Raw genomic sequence first — 14,179 nt, 5'->3', positions numbered from 1 at the left:
TTGACACCAAATCATAAATGTGGCACACATAACACACGGCGGATAACACATGAAAACCCACTTTTCGCTTCAGGTTATTTTGGAACCGATCAGATGCGGGAGAGCCCATGTGACTGGAACTTTTGCTGAAAGGGTGAGCTGAACTCCAGTCACGTGGGTTCTCGGACATCACTTGATCCCAAACATGTGCTTCAGGAACCGAAACCAGTGTGGAACAGTGTTATTAACTTTGGAGAGAAGTATAGTGTGTTGTGTACTGTGCATACTGGATACAGAGCTAGCAAAAGGAAGTTAACAAGATGCAATTTACATTGCTGAAAAAATAGATGCACGCTTGATAGAGCACAGCAAGATTTTTGGTGAAAGCTGTAGGACAATGCACTTTTCTACATGGTCGCTTCCATGTCTAGCACCTCATCAGTGTGCACAACTTCGTATACCAACGTTCCACTGAGACAATCAAGGAAAGAACGTGCTGTGGCAAGCCTCGTAACCTGAAATACGATCTGTTTGGCACAGGTACACTGACTATGCCGCAGACTGCACACCGTTGTTATCTTGGTGATGATCCCAAAGCTGCCAGAAATGCGTATGTAAGAATTATGGCGTCGTGACTTGTCCAGGGACTGTACACAGTATGTTAGCCCACTCATGCGAACTTTTTTGTATGACATTCCTTGACCCTCGGTTTTAGCCTTTCCATAAAGGACGACACCTCCAATGCTGATTGCACGTCTTCTTAGATGATAGCCCTTTAGAAAGTACTGCATTAGTTCCTGCTTGGAGTCTTTGCTTTCAAAGTGTGCACATTTTTCCCAAAGCAATGGGAGGGCAGAAAGACACGACAACTTTTCAATTACCTGTCACTGTGCGTAACGGGTCCCATTTACAAAGCGCACAAGCTGCCATTCATGCTTTCAAAACCGTATGCTGAATAGTTCCAAAGGGGCCCCCATGTCTGCACAGAATCGGGAAGATGCAGCAAAAGATGTAAGTTGTAGGTCATTTGTTCTTTTCCATTATGTTCCTGATACCGTTTTAAGAAAGAGATCATGTCCTTACGAGCTTGTCTAAACTTTTCTGTTGGGATAGTGTCTGACAGAAAGAAGTGCATAAGTCCCACAAACTGAATCCAATTATCATAATAGGCACGTGGAAGTAGCCGATGCAGAACTATAGGTGAATAAAATAAAAGCCAGTGCTGCCACTCTGAGGCTTTCCAATACCTACGTAATGTTAACGACCGAGGCAGTCGTGCGATTTCCCACACGGGACGTACATCATGAAGCCGTCTGTCAACTTCACAGACAAGAGACACAATGCTATAAGGAAAGGCTGCTCTGGTGTCAAACCACATGCATGTTGTTTGCCGTACAAAGCCACAGCAAACAGCATGCATGTAGTCAACGACAAAACTTGCTGGAAATGAAAAGAACGTCAACCAAAACAGTATGTTCTGACCCTTTATGCCCCATGTAGGCTCTCCAGACTCCTCAGCATCAGAAGCACAGTCCAGAAAGGACTGGTGCGTTCTAGCACTAGGTTGGGGTGACACAATGGGGTACACACGCACATGGTCATGCCCCTTTGGCACAACTTCACCTCCGTGGACACACCAGCCACAGCCATGTGAACCATTAAACTGGTTCATGTTCATGACCATGGCTCTGGCTACTGTGTCCACGGTACATGGACCAGGAAAGATGCGAATTGTATTTGAATTTCCTTGAGAGTCTACGCAAACAATCCCAGTACCGTAATTTCGCGCGTACAAGCCGCACCGCAGATAAGCCGCAGGACCCGTTTTTAGGAACGTTTTGAAAATTTTCTGGCAGATAAGCTGCACTCGCAGATAAGCCGCAGGCGATACGACGCGACTGATTTGTGCGACAAAGGAGACCATAGAGAAGGCCATAAACCATGTGGTACATACTCCGGAGTCGGCATGGTGTACAAGAAGAAGTTCAGTTCTAGTGTTCTATCCAGATCGGATTGTGCCCTTGTTGCGTGTTTTTCATGGATCGCTGGGTCAGTGATCTTCCAGAAGACACCAGAAGGTAGAAGACACCAGGAAGGAAATACTCGAATGTGGACGCGCCCCTGTTACGTACTGTACGTGCATCGGCAGGGCGGTGCTGTCCCAGAGACACTGTCGGTTCTTAAAACCGGCGTATGGGGAAAATACCAAGTAAAATAGCGATCAGATAAGCCGCAGAGCGCCCGTTAGAAAAAAAATCGTGCATAAGCCGCAGCTAATACGCGTGAAATTACGGTACTTGATAAGATGTTCATTTGATGAACAAGGCTTTAGGAAGGTATTCATGACTGGCTTCTTTGGTCCGAACCATAGCCCTGCCAGGAGCATGTGTCTTGTGCGGAGTGTGCGGGGCAGTTCGTTGATCTGTAGCAACAATGGCCATATACTGTAGCCTGAGGACTCGTACAGGGGTACACCATCTGTATTCCAGGTTACCGATAAGTCATTGTCACAAGTTGGTAAGTCATGATAGCCTTTGCTTGTTGTGATTTCGCCCACGTCAAAAGCAAGATACCTGGACAACTGCTTAAAATCAAGCTCAGGGGCTGAAAGCTTTTCTTTCACTTGCTCACCAATATCGAAGGAAAGAAAATAGCTGAACTTCTTAGTCGGCGTGCTCACGTCAAACTCCACAGAGCATGTGTTGCAGCGAAGTGCTTCCTCCTCCCTGCTACCAAGATATTCAAGGCACTTTGGACAGAAAAAGCGATAAGGCATTATTTGATGGCTGGACAAAAACTCTTTGAAAAAAAGGTACTTGGAAGTTGATAATGCAGCATGCTCAGGCAGGTGGGCTTCAAGAAGCTTTAAGACACTTTCTGTCGCCTCCTTTGTTGCGCCGTGGCGAAAGCTGTGTGCCAAAATCAGGACCAAGCTTTCTCCTCTAGTGATCCGTGATCCAGGGTAAAGCGGCTCATCCTGTAAAAGAAATAATACAATATTCTGGATTTAGTTTGCCTTCATGTACCTCATTATTTTCTTCTCTCAACATATGTGTGTGATATGGCAAAGTGCATATCCAGTGATACGTGTTCAGGGAAATTTATGTAAGAGAGAAACCCCAGTCAGTTTTCAGTCCCCTGGGCAGTAAGTTACACAGAGACAAAATATGTTACTTTAAAGTGACGGTCTCGTGCCCTACCGCACAAACAAGAACAATACCATCCAAGTGCCCGTGTCTCAAAACGCATCAACGGACATTTACTTGGCCAAGGGCGAGATGATTATTTAATAATTCACTCCAAATGAGTTGGAACGACACAGCTCCCCTCTTCCACTTATGTCACTCAGATGGGAAGCCTGATGACAAGCTCAGCTAATGTGCAATGAGGTAGATCACATTGAAAAGCAGTATGTTATTTATTTCACGACACACTATATTAAATATTAAAACTATGGGGATTGTCAGACATTTTCTTTCCTCTCAGTTGGATGGAGGACACTTCTGCACCCACATTGACTCAGAGCAGTTTTGTAAACCCACTCACATAGTCATCTTTGGAGAAGGCATGCCTTTGTTCAATCCGAATGATGTCGTAAAGCGAAGGCAACAGTCAAAGCACAGGAAACCTAGTTCAACGTCATCATGGCCGCTTTACCTGCTCAATTAAGTGAACATGTCAACATCACAATATACGCCGACGACCTCTGAATCTGGGCCTCCTCCACCCGTCGGGATGTAATCCAGCGTCGCTTGCAAGGTGCTTTAGACACTATCGTGTCTTACCTCTCCGACCGTGGTCTTTCTATCTCACCTGTCGCCATGTCTGACTGTAGACTGTCTGTGTAGACTCTCTCTGTAGACTGTCGCCATGGCATTCACCCGCCGATCCTTCCGCAAATTCCCCCTCCGCGTTGACGGCCAGCAGCTCGCCTTCATACGTCATCACAAATACCTGGGCATAACCATTGACAGGGAGCTGACTTGGTCCAAGCACGTCAAGGCACTGTCTACCGCGGCGACTACCATCGTGAACGTCCTCCGCCGCATCTCTGGTTCGTCCTGGGGCCCATCATACCCTGACCTTCGCCAGGTGCATACCTCACTCCTCCTAGGGCTCCTGCGTTACAGCTTACCGGTATTGCACGGTCTAAGTTCAACAACAGAGCGCGAACTTTTGAACATCCAGGCGCGAAGCCTTCGAGTGTGCCTTGGTGTCCCCAAAACGACCGACACCTTCCTGGTCTTCGCTGAGGCGAAGGAGACGCCAGCCCACGTCCTACGCGACATGGAGACCCTGCGCTCTTGCGCGCGGTACCGCACACGACATGCTGCCCACTACCTACGGGACATTCACCTACTGTATGAAAGCTCAGCTTTCGGGGCTGCTGTTTGCAGACTGGCACAGTCTCTTCCGCCCCCTCCGTCACGCCTGCTATACGCTCCACCTTTGTGGACCCTCGAGCTGCCTCCGACGGACCAGCATATTCCCGACATGTCCCGCAAAAACGACACTCCTGTCCTCGCTGCGCGCCAGTTTGCTCTTGACCATTTGAACTCGGTCCACGGTCAGCGTAAAGCAATTTTCACAGATGGCTCGGTTGTGTACGGCGCGTCGTCTGCAGCTTTCTACATGCATCACAGCGACACTACGCAGACTTTCAAGCTGCCGCATGAAACTTTATCCACCGAAGCGGAACTGACAGCCATCTATGAAGCGCTCAACGCCATATCCGGTTCACAGGCCGAATCGTGGTCCATCTTCACGGACAGCAAGTCAGCATTGGAGACCTTGGCGTCGTACCGGTGCAGTGCTATTTGCGATCTCCGCACGCTTGTAATCGCCAGATACAACGAGCTCCTGGCTTCCGGCCACAGCGTACGGCTCCAGTGGGTACCCAGTCACGTCGGGTTGCCCGGAAATACCCGTGCCGACATTGCTGCGAAACGTGCCCATACCACGGCTGCCTTGAGTCTCAGCATCCCGCTTTCAATGTCTGCCTGCCTGCTCCAAATACGTCGCTTGCGCTCTCGCTGTGTCCAAGATTTCATAGAACGTGCCATCTCGCCCAATACATTTCTGCGCTCCATCGACCCAAAAATGCAACACGTCCCTCCCCCAAACATCACGAGGAGGGAGGCGTCCGTTATCCACCGTCTGCGGTTAAGCGTGGCTCGAACGCCAGCACGGCTCTTCCAACTCAGCACGTTTGACACAAGGTATATCTAAACAGGTAGCGCAACTCCCATAGGCCGCTGTGTCTTCAGAATGACGCCATGATAGAGACGGTCAGCGCCATCCATCCGTTGCGCGGACTACTACCATTGTAAATAAATGACGTCAGAGATGACGTCAGCAGTATGAATAATAAGTAGTGCATAATTACCCATGGCACGTTTACATTCGTCTGCGTTGTATTCCCTTTTCCTCACCCAGGCAACAACACCAGACGAGAACACAGAAAAATAAATCATACCAGATTTAATTAAATATATCAATTCGAAATACATAGTTATCACAGATTTTGACAACTCCAAACAGAAGGGCATCGTGATGCCCACACAGAAATTAGGAAGGTTCACTTCTGGTCCATTTCTCACCTAGAGCTATACGTACACGTAGTGATTAGACGTTTGCATTTATTCAATGAGGGGCCATTATAGGTACATTGCATCAAAACATGACATCGTTGGTGCACAGCTGATTCCTGCTAACCCTCACGCTATCATGACGAAATTTTTTTTCGCGGGGCCAGCAACAGGTTATGCATTGCATTCATCTCTTCACACGTGTAAATCTTGGTCTACAGCTCCGAGATGTGAACGTCGCTTCTTGTTTAACCAAAAATGTGTACGAACTCCGTATTACAATGCACGGACACACGGCACGGATGCAGAGATGCACGGATAAACACGCCCACTGTGACACATGCGAAAAGGGAGCAGGACACGGAAATGTACTCGTGTGGTAGATGATTTCGTATATGTGCACGAGTGGGGCAACAGAAAGTTTTTCCTACATTGAAATTATGAATAACCTATTAGTACACACACAAGCCATGCCCACGTTGTAAAGTTTTTTGTTTACGATCGTAGCTCTACTACCAACACCCAGGATCGCTCGCGCCTCATTGCGGTGGCTTTGCCGATGCGTCTGATTTGGTATTTTCGCTTGTTTTCGCTACCAGTTTAGATATACCTTGTTTGACACCGCTACATGTGCAGCCTGCTCTGCCGAGGGCAACACTTCCCACCAACTCCTCCACTGTCGCCTGTTCGCTGCGCCCCGTGCCACTCTGATGGAGCCGCTAGCTGCCCTAGGGCTGAGGGAGGTCTCGCTGGCAACGCTACTGGGCCCTCTGCAACGCCCCATTCAGTGGCGCGTCGGAAGGGAACTCGTACGCTTCCTTATTGACACAGGGCCCGCGCTGAGCCTGTGACTGCGCCTCTTCTTTCGCTCTTTTCGTTTTGTCTTTCTTTTTCTTCTTTTTATTTTTCTTTTTTTGTAAGTGGGAATAGCAAGTCGTCTTCTGGAGCCAGGCTAACCTTTCCCCTCTTTCCTGTTTTTTTTTGTTTTGTTTTGCAATAAACCTATATCCCCCCCCCCAGGAAACCTAGTGTGTGTATTTCTTCAAATTTATATTATTATAATTATTTTTTTAGAAGAGACCAGTACGACCACGAATCCATTTTGCCTGTGAACGTAATTAGAGAGGAGTTTCGGAAACAACGACAACGACACTGTGTCTTAAGGCTGTCAGGGTCATTCTCATTGTTCTAAGAGTCTTCTTTGAAACAGTTGTCATCAGAGGACAACAAACACACAGCAAAGGCTGAATCACACTGCTTACCAGTTGTTTTTGTAACGTCTTCTGTCACGGAAGCACTGTCGTTATCACTGGTGTCAGTGGAAGAGCTCTCTGTAATATTTGCCCATTCAGGAGAGCCCTCTTGTTGTCTGGGGGTATCACTCCTATGTGCGCCCTGTAAACGAGAGTGAAAACATTCTTACTCGGTACTCTACTGTCTGGTCCTTTTGAATATGTGCCAATTGGTTCACGTGTCAACAAGGCTTTGTTAGACATTTTTATCATGCAGTATTCGTTGAATTACAAGTAATCTGTAGCTAGTTGTTTTCAGTAACTATTCACTTTTTCAGAAATGTAATTGAAAAGTGAAAACTATATTTATCTCTTTTCTGAAAGTAACTGCAAAAAGTTACCAGCAATATGTCACTGTTTCTCCCGAACAGTAACTGGTGAGTAAGCGCCACGCTTAAGACCCCAAGAAGGAAAAGAAGGTATGATTTGATGTCCTTCCGCACTAATTTGTGGGAGTGGTTGAATATGGGAGTAGTAGTTACTGGACACAGACTGTCCGCAACGCTACAAGGCTTCTGGACACGTTTAATTAGCAATTAGAGCTAATTGGGACCCCCCACATTAATCAGGACCCTCCAGGGAGTCATCACACTAATTGGGGAGCATCTAGGACGTGTCCAGACCACCCTGTGCGTTGCGGACAATCTGTGTCCATAAAATTAAAAAAAATAGGTAGAAAATAAAATAAAAAGATGGAAATAGAGTGGAGAGAAACAATTTATTCGAAAATCAACGATGCCGCGGCGAAGAACCCGCTCCGCAACACCCGAGTGACCAGCACCCGCCATGTTGCTTGTTGACGACTGGTAGTTGCAGAGATCGACGACAGGTGGCCACTTAGTTGCAAGGCATCACACCAGATGGCGCCACAATCATAGCTCTAGACGAGAAAGACAGACAACAAGATACTAGCGACAGGTAAAAATGGCAGCACTACTGAACAAGTCTAGGCATGCGAGAGAAAAGGTCTAACCGCTACTGCTAAAACAGCACGGAGAAAACAGTACACATCGGGGAAAAAGGCTTACGGGGACGATCGCTTAGGCCTAACCACAACACTACGCAGCTAACACAAGGCGGGAACCACAGATCGCTAAACATGCGTCAACAGGCTTGCTCACCGCAAAACAAGACTAAACATACGAGGAAAAAGGCTTACGGGGGGGGCGATCGCTTAGGCCTAACCTCAACACTACGCAGCTAACACAAGGCGGGAACCACACATCGCTAAACATGCGTCAACAGGCTTGGACACCGCAAAACAAGTCTAAACATGCGAGAAAAGGCTTAGCACGAGCGCGGTCACCGCTAAACACGGCAAACATACGAGAAAAGGAGCGCGTCAAATCACTCACCTTTTCCCCCGCGGCAACTTCCAGGCAGAAACTGAGCGAGCGCGGAGAACACACACGTCTGCTCTCTACGAGAGGCAGCCAGAAACTGAGCGAGCGCGCGGAGCGCACGTCCGTCTTCCGCGACGGTCCGAGAGAAACTGAGAGAGGCGACGCGCGCGCGCCCTCTGCTCCACCCGTCCGCGCATGCGCGCGCGCGCGCTCCTAGCGCCCCCTGCGCCGGCCGCGGGTGTTTTCGGTTTCGGCTCTCTGCTGCGCGCGCGCGCGCGCTCCTAGCGGCGACGGGTGGCTTTTCAGTTTCGCTTTCATTCTCCGTTCTTTGCGCGCGCGCGTTTATCTGTATAAAGGCAGCGCGCACCGCGCTCGCGTCATCATTCTGACCGATACGTGGAAAACGCCATGTGTGGTTTATTCTCCTGCGTTTCTCGTCGTCGCAAGGAAAAGACAAAAAACGAAGAACTTCGCGAATTTATACGCGGCATCGTGGAGGAAGCCTTTCAAGTCCACCGTCTGGAATGGTTGCAAGCACGTCAAGAAATGTGTCAGGACAAGATGAAGACGCTCGACCGCATCTTAGCGACGGACAGACTGGCGAAAAAGAAGTCCAACTTTAGCCTGGACAATCTGTATTGGGAACGCAGTTCCGATGTAGAGGACGACGACGAGGATGTGTAAATAAAAGCGATGCATTTCTCTTCGAGTCTCAGTCTCTTCTTTTTCTTCGTGCAACGTGTACGCACGTAACATGTCTTCCCCCGAACCTTTTCGTTTCCGTCATCCCTTTCGCTGTATCTTAAGCGGCCCCTCCATGTGCGGCAAATCTACTTTCGTTGCTAACGTGTTGAGGAACCTGAACGACGTGGTAGACAAGCCTCCGTCACAAATATTCTACGTGCAGAAATATGCTTCGCCGAGCATGCAGGACGAATTCGGGGACTCCGTAAAATTTACCAAGGAGCTACCGCGAGAGTGGGACACGTCGCGCGCTACGCTGATCGTCGTCGACGATCACATGACCGACGCCGGTTCCTTGAAGGAGGTGACCGATCTTTTCATTCGGGGTTCTCACCACGCCAACGCCTCGATCTTCTTACTCGTTCAAAACATCTTTTTCGACAGTAGCCATTTTAGAACAATATCCTACAACGCCAGTTACGTCGTCCTGTGGCGCACCGTGCGCAGCGTGCACCAGATGGAACATTTCGGCCAACAGCTATTTGGCAGAAAAAGATTGGAGTATTTTCTGGACGCATATAAACAAGCGATGTCGTCGCCCCACGCATATTTACTCGTGGATCTTCACAACTATACGCACGAGGATCACAGGTTGCGTAGCAATATCTTTCCGGGAGAACGTCAATATATCTACGCTCCGAAATGAATCTCCGCCCTCACCTCACTTTACTCAAAGTACTCTCCACTCTACCCCCTCCACGCCGCCGCGACGTCTTGAGACGTTCGTCCTCGTCCGACATGAAACACCTCTCCGAAATTTGCCTCAATGTATTGAACGGAAAGGTGGCTCTAGCTCCAGATACGTTCGCGCGTTTGAAGAAGCACAAACGCTTTTTACGACGGCTCGCCTACAAAAAGATTCACAAGAATCCGCAACGTTTGAAGCGCTATCTGTCTCAGCAGCGAGGACAGGGCGTTCTTTCGTCGGTGGTTCCTCTCCTGCTTTCCGCCGTGTTGAACCTTTTCGCCAATGGCCAAGAGAATTGAAGTGACCACCTCCATCGGAAACATTCTTTCCTCGAAGGAGAGTGACGACGTCAAAGTGAAACTCATACTGCAAGCACTGTATCGCATACTCAAGCAGTACGGATTTGACCCCTACGACAATAAAAACAAGGCGTCCGACGCTACAAATGACTTTGACTATTCGCTCCTCTCTCCAGAGGTGGACGAAGAGGAAGCGGAAAGGGTCGTCTCGGAATTAAAGAAGGTTCTTTCCTGGGATCGCGAGGGTTGTGTCTCCGTGTCGGGCAAGCCCATCAGACACTCCTCCGTTTACGAACTCGTCAATTATTTGTTGCAACGTAAGACGGGAAAGAAACCTTCCTGGTTCCCCAAAGTCTCGAAACTATTGCGTCTGATTTCTCTACCCAAATCTCGCGAGCCTCAACAGCAGCAGCAGCAGCAGCAGGCCTCCATTGCGTGGACGACTTATGGAGGGATATGAGAAACCAGAGGGTGGTTTGGGGGGTGTGGAACGCTATAGAAAAGCGCATCACTTGAGCAAAAAGAAGGCTCTCGCCATTCTCAGAAAGCTGGATGCCTACACGCTCCACCATCGGTCAGAAGAAAGTTTAATAGGAGACGCATCATCGCGCTCAAGATCAACGACGTGTGGCAAATGGACCTCGCCGATTTTTCAAATACAAGAGATTCAACGGTGGCTACCGCTACATTCTCGTGGCAATCGATTCCCTCTCCCGCTTTCTGCGCACCCTCCCGCTAAAGACGAAGCGCCCCGCCGAAATGAAAAGGGCCATGATAAGACTTTTTCGGGGAGGTAACGTACCTACACGCATCTTTTGCGACAGAGGCGGGGAATTCTACAACAAGACCGTCAAGGAGTATCTCTCACGAAAGAAGGTACACATGTATTCTACCTTCTCTCCAGTAATCAAAGCATCGCAGGCAGAGCGCGTCATACGCACTTTACGCGACAGAATATTCCGTTATTTTAGAGTAACGGGAAAATACCACTTCGTTTCCGCGCTTCCCAAGATCGTGCGCGACTACAACACCACCAAACACAGGACTTTGGGCATCAGCCCGTCCGAAGTCACGCCCGAAAACGAATTGGAGCTGTTCAATAAGATAAATGGGAAGCCCGTCGTACCCTCCGTGAAAAAGAAGCTCAAACTGGGGGATAAAGTGAGGGTCCTACTACACAGAAAAGGTTTTCATAAGAGCTCGGAAGGGAGTTGGTCGCCTCAGATTTTCACCGTCTCCCGCCTGAGAGACACCTCTCCTCCCGTCGTACACCTGGAAGATTACCGGGGTAAGGAAGTGGACGGATCTTTCTACCCGGAGGAGGTACTCGTCGTAACCCGAGACGCCAATCAGCCTTGGCCAGTAACGAAAGTGCTGAGAAAGAAGCAACTGAACGGTCAGAGCTTCTCCTTGGTTCGCTGGTTCGGTTACGACAAAGAACACGACAGTTGGGTTCCGAGCAGCGACGTGGTCAAGATTGGGAAATGATGTCAGACATCTACGTCCACCTGCTCTCGAACGCCAGCATGGATAAGTTTCCCTCGAATAAACTCAACGCCTTCACGGTAGCTTTCGATAGTCCGCTTCAGCTCTCGAATCGGTATAAAGTCGGTCTGATGGATCTCAGCATAAGTAACGATTTTTTAAATATCGGCTACGAAAGGCAAGATGCAAAAATCGAGGTTTCTTTCGAGGACACGGTGGAAGCCGGCAGAACTTTTCGTATCACCTCGGATCTCGAGAGGGATTTGGGAAAAGCCCTTTCGGAATTTGACGTTTCTTTCGCGTACAATAAATCGCGATACGACTTCGTCTTACCCGTGGACGTGAAAGCCGTGGAATTGGACCCTCGGCTCGCGCAAGCGCTCGACGCCTCGCTAGCGTCCCGCGAAGCAGGTCGTGCGGTGAAACCCCCCAAATTGAGCGAACGCGAAGCCACCTCCATCTTATTGGAGCACGCCGCACCCGTCGCTTTCGGCGACGTCACTCTGAATTCGGAAACCACGTCCCTACGGAACACACTCAACAAGTATTTCCAGACGCACAAGCTGGACGCCTCGCTAGAATTCGCGGATAACGTCTACTCTCTGAAAACGCCGAAAGGGTTGCACGTACCGGAACCCTTTGTCAAGCTGCTACATCTCACACCCGTCGAGGGACACGAAGAAACGCTACGCGTCTCTCTCCCCGTAGCGCGTCAATTTTCTTTCACGATCAAGACGAAAATTCCTCGATCTTTGCAAGTACATGTGCCTCCCGGCTATTATGCGACGCCGCAAGCACTTCTAAATGCGATTAACCAGCGCGTAGGCGAACGCGCGCGCTTCAGCTTCGACGGAACCGAACAGAAATGTAAAATTCGGCTTTCCGAGGGCACCTCCACCCTAAGACTTTCCGAGTACCTGGCCGTGCTTTTGGGCTTCGAATCGCGTACCGTGTTCACGGGGGATGAGGATGCCACGAGCTCCGTCGAGGTACTCCTGGAACCCCCGTTTCACAACATAATCGTGTACACGGATATCGTGGAACCCACGTACGTGGGGAGCGGGAAAAAACCGATATTAAAAATACTACCCTTTTATTACGAGAAAGACAAGCACGTCGTCACCTACACGTTAGATAACATCCAGTATTTTAACCTGTCTCAATTCGAAATTCCTCAGTGACGATCGTTCTCGCGGACGAAACGGGAAGACGTTTGCCGTTGCGGTCCAAAGGCAGAACCAATCTAACGTTGCATTTCAAATATGTACCGTAATTCCCCCAAAATAATTCCCGTGTACACGGGACCCCTTTTCCAACGAGGGGGCGGTGTGTTGAGCAACATATCCAAGTTTATCGTTCCCATCTGGCAGCAAATAAAACCGATCGCCAAGAGAACGTTGAAGCGCTTGGCGCGGAATTTGGCCGATGGCGAAGGAATATCGCGCGCAGTAAAAAAGACGGCCATAGCAACGGGGAGAGACGTGCTGGATTCCATGGAGGGCTCTGGAAACAACAATGGGAAGAAACGCCGCAAACGACAACAAAAGGCGCCGACACACGACGCACCTGCAGATATCTTTGGTACGCCGTGAAGGTCACACATCCGCTGCGCGCGCTCCGTCATGACGTCAACGAAAGGAAAAATACAGACGCCGATCTGTCTAACGAGTGATGTGATGATATTCGAACCCCCTTCCATTCAATACGGCGTGGAAGATACTTCGTACCAACTTTTTTATCCGGTCAACGGAGTAAATAATTCCGTGATCGAGTTTTGTATTCAAAATTTGCAAAGGGCACACTTGGATCTCTACGGCAGTTTCGTGTCTTTGACCGTGCGCATTGTTCGCGACGACGGGGAAGAAATGGACGAGAAAGATGTCGTTTTCCCAATAAACCACCTGTTGAGCGGCATGTTTAAGACGGTCACCGTTTATGCGAACAACAAGCTCGTCAGTTCCAACGAGTTGTACGCCTACAGGAGTATTTTGGACGTCGTGCTTCATTCCACGCCCACGGCTCAAGAAACAGTGCACGCGGCTGGACTCTATGTCGAGGACGACGAACATTTAAAGGACGATTACGACGTCTCGTCTCGCGGTCCGAAACAACGTTACGAAGCGACGAAGGGTGGAAAATACTTTAACCTGGTCGGTCAGATCAATACCGACCTGTTTCAACAGCCGCGCCTGATGGTACCTGCCGTCGAAATTCGCGTCGTTTTCCTATTAAACAACGACGAATTTAAACTCGTATCGGTCCCCAAAGACAAGAAAACGTACAATTACGAGGTGGACATTAAAGAAATGACGTTACACTTGAAAAAGGTGACGCTGGCACCTTCCCTGTTTTTGGAATACGAGCGGCGGCTTCAGACCACGCCGGCCATCTACGTGTTACGCGGATTGGAAACCAAGGTGCGGAGCTTGAGTGCCGGGAGCTTGGACGCTCACTTTGAAAACGTTTACCCCGAAAGGGTACCTTCCAAATTATGCGTCGCCCTGCTCGCCACGTCCGACTTTCTCGGCGACATCCAATCGAACCCCTACAAATTCCGTCATTACGACCTGTCTCATTCGATGCTCTCCGTGGACGGCCAGCAAGTGCGAGCCGAGTACGACTTTCAGAACGACCTCGTCAAAATTCCCTACTTTAACTTCTTGCAAGAACTGGGAGAGAAACATTTCAAGTATAGCTACGAGCGATTTAAAACGAACGGGTTCCTTCTCTACTTTAACTTGGACGTGGACAAGTGTTCTTC

Source organism: Ornithodoros turicata, chromosome 6 (assembly GCF_037126465.1).
Source record: "Ornithodoros turicata isolate Travis chromosome 6, ASM3712646v1, whole genome shotgun sequence".
NCBI lineage: Eukaryota > Metazoa > Arthropoda > Arachnida > Ixodida > Argasidae > Ornithodoros > Ornithodoros turicata.
This window is presented reverse-complemented; position numbering follows the sequence as displayed.